Here is a 7,182-nt window from a genome sequence, read left to right as displayed (position 1 = left end):
TACTTAGTAGGTGATAAGCGTTATGGAAAAAAAGTAGACAGAGTAAGAAGGTTTGGGAGTTGGGGGAGGAAGCAGGTTACAGTACTGAGGAAAGAGGGCAGTGTTGAGAAGAGAGGTAGGGAGCCATGGAGGTATGTGGGGGAGAGCATTCCCAACAGCAGAACAGCCAGTGCAGGCCCAAAAGCAAAAGGGGGTCTAGGAATAAATTCTCAAGGTAGCAGGGAGGCTGCTGTGGCTGGAGGGAGAGCGGGGAGGATAAGAAGGGAGAAGAAGGGGAGTCCAGGTGGATCGCTCAAGCCTGGAGAGCACTGTGAACTAAGGAGCCACGGGATCTCACTGACATTTTACAACGTGTTCCAAAATAGTCAGTCCGAGAGAAACAGGTTAAATAACACCACAGAGACACAATCATCAAGCTCCACGTGTAGGATACTGATGATGTACAGAACCAACAACCCAGTTCTCTTCAAAAGAGAGCTTGGAAGGAGGCACAAGCAGAGACAGAGAGCCTCGATATGAAATTCTAACACGTGCATCTGACTGAAACCAACAGCTGGTAGACAACGAAGGCACTTATGAGGCAATGAAAATGAAATACTGACTGGGTATGAACACTGTTAAGGAATGTTGTATTTTGTAGGTGTGGCATGGTGTTGTGTGTAATGGTCTTGTGGTGACTTTTTTAAGAGTCCTTACCCTTTAGAGATACATACTGAAATATTTACAGATAAAATGGTAGATCTGCGACTCGATTCAAAGGGATCATGGTTGAGGTGGAGGCACAGAGGAAACAAATTAAGGGATGGGTGCAGGAGAGATCATTACATTAGTAATATTTTATCCACTTTGTGTATTCTGAAGCTCTTCTTAGGAAATTAAAAGATAATAATAATAACATAATACTCAACCCAGATGGTGAGATTGGAGAGTAGGGCGCCAAGGAGAAAGCAGAGATTCTGAGGAAGCTACTGCAGTGAGCAGGTGAGCAGGTGAGCTGGTGAGCAGGTGAGGATGACATGAAGATGAGCTGAGACTGGAAGCAAAGGGCGGGACAGAAGAGGCAGGGACGGGCTTGCAGGGGAAGACTTCCCCTTCCTCCCCTTGTGCCAGGATTGGGCTTCCTCCTCCCCACCCCATTCCTTTCTTCTCTCCCAACTTTCCTTCCTCTAACCACCCTCCCTTCCCTCCTCATCCCTCCTCCCGCATCTCTCCTTCCTCCCGCCTCTTTTCATCTTCAGCAAGCATCTTCCTGGCCTCGTTCCCACCCAATTGGTTTGTCTCTGCAACTAGCTTGCAGGTAGCTTCAGTTTGATTTCTCTGGTCACCACCCCAGCCTCCCGGGCCTGGTCTCTCCTTGCTGAAGGCTACCCCCTCTGAGTTTCTTCCAAAGGAGGAAAGAGGGTGCTGCTGGGGCTACTCTTCCCTCCTTATAGCGAACATCACCCTAGCCTAAGGCAGTTCTGGCCCCAGTTGGTGGGGAGTAGATGTAGGGACATGGGGGTGCTGATAGGGCCCAACTTTCCAAAGAGAGCAGGAGATATTCTTTTCTGTTCTTCTCCCTGGAAATGATTCCTCTCTCAGCAGATGATCTCTCACCGCAGAGGAGAGTTGAGGCTGGGAGGAAAGCAGAAGTGGCCTTAAGACATTTCCTGTCCAGGCATTTGTTTTTAGTTACCAAGCCTGGGAACTGGTGAGGAGAAGGGGAGGACTTCCCTGGGATTCCCCCAAACTGCCTCCCTTGAGCAGTGCTCCTCACCTGCTCCTGCCTCAGGATGGGGACTTCAGGCCACTCCAGGAGGCTGGACACAGGATGCCCCAAAGCTGCAGCCCCTGGACTTGCCAGGACCATGCAAGTTGGGCTAATGCAGGTCTTGGCACCAACCAACGTGGCCCAGCACCAAGGGAAGGATAGAAGGAAGGGGCTCCCTAATGTTTCCCTGGTGCAAACCACCCAAAACCCAAGCAAGGCTGAAGTTCTATATTCTGCCAACCTGGTGTAATGAGGGTATAAAGAAAAAATTAGTTTGAATTCTAGAAAATAAATACAAGCCATATTTCTTGAGCCTGAGTCTGTGGACTGAGATTCCCACCCAAATGAAGGAAAGGCTGGGAGGAAGACTGAGGGCTTCTGGCCCCAGTGAGGCCTGAGGCTGGCTGCCACAGACCCCAGACTGCAGACCACTGTTCCTGTCCAGTGACCGGGCACCAGCCCTCCTCACCGTGTGTGGACGGCCAGCAGGGACCGTGCCACTTTCAAGAGGGCCTTGGGACTCTAAAATAGCCTCGTCTCCCAAGGGAGAGTAGACACGCACTCCCAGAGATATCAGAGGGCAGAGCACGAGGCTGGGACTCTGGGAATAATCAGAGTAACAGAGATGATAAGAAGCGTTTAGTGAGCATGGCTGTCTGCCTGTTAGCACAGTCAGGCCTATGTGCCCAGAGGCCTCTTTGCTGGACACCTGTTGCCGGAGTGGGGGACAGAAGAAGGACCAGAGCTAGTTTCTCCTAACCTATCCCAGGTCTCTTGCTCTCTCTGCCTGGTCTTCAAGCCACAAGCCTGGCCCCAGTCCTGGGCTCACCCTTCAGTCTGGGGAATCACACAGTGGCCACTGCAAAGGCCTCAGGGCAGATCCTAGGTCCTGCTGTTCCGTGAAACAAAAGCTGAATAGACGCGCCCACCCCTCCCTGAAAGATGATGTCTGTGCCTGGATTCCCCAGCGCATTTCTTCAGGGTCCCAAGGCCCTCGCCTGACTAGCACACACCTGGGCTGGGCTCTACCTTCTCTGCCCAGGGAAGCCCTGACTCTGGGCCCACCCCTTTCTGGAAACATCTACTTTACCAAGGGCAGCCTCCACGCCACCAGCCAGCACCCTCTCCTCCAGTCTCGACTCCTGCCTGGCTGGTGAGGCCTTCAGCTAATGACAGACGTCCCCAGTGGGGCAGCCACGATTTATCTCCCTTGTCTCAGCTCAGGAAGTGAGATGACTTTGCAGTTTAGGGGCCTTGTCATTTAATTTTTGCTTCTGTGTTTATGTATGAACATGAATTCAACATTAAATGTTAAATTATATATTAAAGTAATTCATAAATATATTTATGTATTAATATCCGTTAAATTATAAAATGGAAATACAGTTTTCTTTACTTACCCTATCCTTGCTTTGTTTTAATATCAGCAGTATGACACTTCATAGAATATGCTGGAAAAAGTTCCATCTTCTTTGCTGCTTCTGAGCAGTTTAATTACACAGGAGTTTTCTGTGCCCTAAAGAATTTTAGAATTCTCCTATAAAGCTATCTTAGCCTGCTATCTTTTTTAAGGGGAAATTTAATAATTTATATTTCTCTGGAAAAACACCCATTTCATCTAGATGTTCAATACACTGACATAAAAGTAGTATCTTCTTACAGTTTTTAAATATTCTCTATTCCTAGTTCTATGTTCCTTTTCTTTTATGTTTCCACTTTCATTCTTGATCAGGCTTGCTAAACCTTTGTATATTTACTGGTCTATTCAACAGGAAGGTTTATTTGTTTTATTCATTAATTCAATATTTGATTTTGATTGCATTACTTTCTATTTTTATCTTTACTAATTCCTTCCTTCTTTCTTTGGATTTAATTTGTTGTTTCTTTTCTAGTATATTTAGCTGTAAACTTATTTTACTAATTTTCAGTCTTCCTTGTAATAAGTGTAATTAAGGCTATCAATTTTCCTCTAATTACTATAATGTTAATATCTCTCTAGTTTTATTAATAGTACTCATTGTTTATTCATTTTTAACTAATTTGTCATTTCAATTTTTACTTCCTTACTACAATAATTACTTAGAATGGTGATTTTTGGTGTTTCTTAAATATATTAATTATGTATGTATGTGAATTATTTCCAAACACATAGGAGAAGAGAATAAGAAAATTAAACCCAAAGCATCCAACACCCAGTTTTATTAGACTTTAACATAATGCCATATTTGCTGTAGATATTTTTTTAAAGAAATAAAACATTCAGTGTAATTGAGGACCCTCTGTGTATCCCTCCTGTGGTTGGCAGAATTCTAAGATGGCACCCAAGATTCCTGCTCCCTGGTGTGCACGCCCTGTATAATCCCCTCCCCTTGAGTCTAGGTGGGCCTCATTTAATCAGGTGAGCCCTTTTTAAAAAGGCTCTAGAGATCGGAGACAGAAGAAGTTAGAGAGCTTCAAAGCTGGAGCAGATGCTCTCTTATTGGCCTGGTTAAAAAAAAAAAAAGTAAGCATCTATGTTATAAACTGCTTATGGAGAGGGCCATGTGGCTAGGACTTGAGGTCAGCCTTTGCGAGCTGAGAATGGCCCCACAGCCAATGGCTAGCAAAAAAATAAAGAAAGAAAAATAAAAGGCAGTCCTATCCCTGCAAGGAATTGAATTCTGCCAACAACCTGAACGAACTTGAAAGGGGACCCTGAGCTCCATATGAGACCATAGCCCTGGATAACATCTTGACTTCTAGCTAACCCATATCTAGACCTCTGACTATAGAAAATCTTCGATAATAAATGAGTGTTGTTTCAAGCTGCAACGTTTGTGCTAACTTGTTATACAGCAATTGAAAACTAATACGTCTCCCTTATTCCATTCCCTTCCCTCTCTCTGCAGAGGTAACCAATAACATGCCTTTGGTGTTTAGCATTCCTGGATATTTTTTATACTTTGCTACAGATTTATGTATCCATAAAAGTTACGTAATATTGTTTGATAGATGTAGTATAGATTTTAAGTGCTATATAAGAAACATGGTACCATATATACCATTCTGCAACTTACTTTCCTTGCTCATCATATTTTTAGTTATATATACCCCTAAAGAGAGATGTGGCTCTAGTTATTTTGACAGCTGAATGGAATTCCTGGGAGAAGGGTACTCAAGTCTTCCACCATCCATGACTGTAGATTTGACAATTCCTCCTCTTTTAATATATCTTTGTATATATCTTGAAGCTATTTCATTAGATGCATAGATGTTTAGCAGTTTTATTTCTTCTTGATAAATTGAATGGTCTAAAAATATGAACTATGCTTTTGCACTTTTTAATGTTTTCCATTTAAAATTCTCACTCATTCACATTGACTATGATGATTAATATCTGTAATTATTCCTGATATCCGATTTTATGCTTCTATTTATCATGTATTTTTGTTTTGAATCCTCCTATACATAAAAATCTTTTATTGGATTAATGGAGTTTTCTTGGTTTGATTTTTTCCTTCTTCCAGTTGTTTAGGAGTTACATAGGGACTTCCTTTGTTTTTTTCAGTGAATACTCTTAAATTTTAACACACACACTAATCTCTGGTGGCATTGATTACGCTACTTAAATTCCATATCTGTTTTGTCCCTCCCACATTATCTCCCCTTTCCAGAATCAGAATCTCTGCCCAAGCTCAGCTACACACCAGTTCTCAGGAAAACAGGGCTGGGGATGGGAGAAGTGAGCGTGAGAACTTTGAGATCCCCTGTGGAGTTAGTCTGAGCTCTCCCTGGGGAGGCAAGTGCCCCCACAACCCTCCAAGAATTCACTGCCTCTGAAATTAGCTCTTAGGGCTGTTCTGGTACCATCTGGTGCTCTGGTGCTGGGCACCCTCTTTCAGTCTCATTCCCTCTCTGCCCCATCTACTCTGAACCTTGCCCCTAACTCTGCCTTCTCCCAACACACACTGGCCAGGCCCTCCTCTCAGACCCCTGGCTGGGAGCGATGTGTCTGCACAGACTCATGCCCAAACACAAGGGCACATGCTCTTATACATGGACACACAAAGACATTCAAGAACGGACACACACGCGCACACACACACACACACACACACACACACACACACACACACACACAGATGCTGCAGTAAGCATTTGACCAGAGATTGTGGCTTGCCATTGAATAGTAGACAGCAGGGAGCAGTCTTCCTCTCTGGAGTCTCCCAGACTCATTGCACCATGACTCCCATGCTAAGCTGCCTGATGACAGACTACTGACCCCCTGGACCAAACTCAGCCCTGGAATTTTGAGGGAAGGAGTTCTTCTCTGGCCTGTCTTCCCTGTGCCCAGCCTAGGAGCTCTCAGGGGTAGGACCTAGGTCTCTTTTTTCTCTGTCCCCTGGAGCAAGAGCTCTCTCACTCCCCTTCATGTTCCATGCCTCAGTTTCCCCTCTGGAGGAGCTATAGAGGTACATCACTTGGATCTTTCTCAAGAAAGAGCTTGCCATTCAGCTGTGAGGAGTGCAGCGAGCACACAGCGTTTGAGCCAACACCACGCTCTTCCCAGATGGCCCCCGCCACTGACTGAGCACAGTGGGGTTACTAAGACTGCTCTGTGCAACCTCTGCATAAGAACCCACTGGCTCTTTCAGATCTGCATCACAGTCTAAAGTTCTCTCTGCCCGATCCTGCTTTCTCTTCCTTTCTCTGTCCCAGGTCCCCCTGCCATCCAATAAACTTCCACTCGCCTAACTCCATCTTAGCATCTGCTCACTGGAGGATCTGAACTGACACAGCCATAGCTGACACTCTCCCCACACACACCCAGAGCTCTAAGCCCCAGCCTCCAGGACCAAGGAATGGCCACGTCAGAAGTGGTCCTTGAGCTTCATTTCCACATCTGTCAAGTCAGGACAATTCTTCCTCCATCACCTGCACTCCGTGCACTTGGTTTTCTTCCCGGGTAGGGCTGCAGCACCACCAGAAGATCCCCACACGCCCCCACCCAAGCAGTGCTAGGCTCCCCATGTCTAAGTCACAGTCACATCCCCAGCCCCTGTCACAGGGCCATACCTGTAGGTGGTGATATGTGAGGGGAGAAGGAATGATATTCCATGCATGCTGTTACAGAAGGGATAAAGGGAATATTTCTTCTTTAAATACCTGCCCAGGCTTCTCCTGGCCTCCACCAAATCACAGCTTGGAGTTAAATTGCATCTCCTCGCAGGAAGAGCTGGCCCTACACAGGAAGGGGCAGCCCGGGGAGGTGGTGAACACGTCACATCCCTGGGGCTTTATCCAGCCCCACTCGACGGATAAAGACCAAAGGGTGTAGGTGTAGGTCCCTCCAACTCAGAAGCCCAGAAAGGTCGAACACTGCCTGCATCCAGACAACAGTGTGGGCGCCTCTGGCAGAGGAATCCTACAGCAGTGAGTTCACAAGCCAGGTG

The sequence above is a fragment of the Lemur catta genome, chromosome 18, assembly GCF_020740605.2.
Source record: "Lemur catta isolate mLemCat1 chromosome 18, mLemCat1.pri, whole genome shotgun sequence".
Lineage (NCBI taxonomy): Eukaryota > Metazoa > Chordata > Mammalia > Primates > Lemuridae > Lemur > Lemur catta.
The sequence above is the reverse complement of the archived record's forward strand: the minus strand, read 5'-3'. Positions refer to the sequence as shown.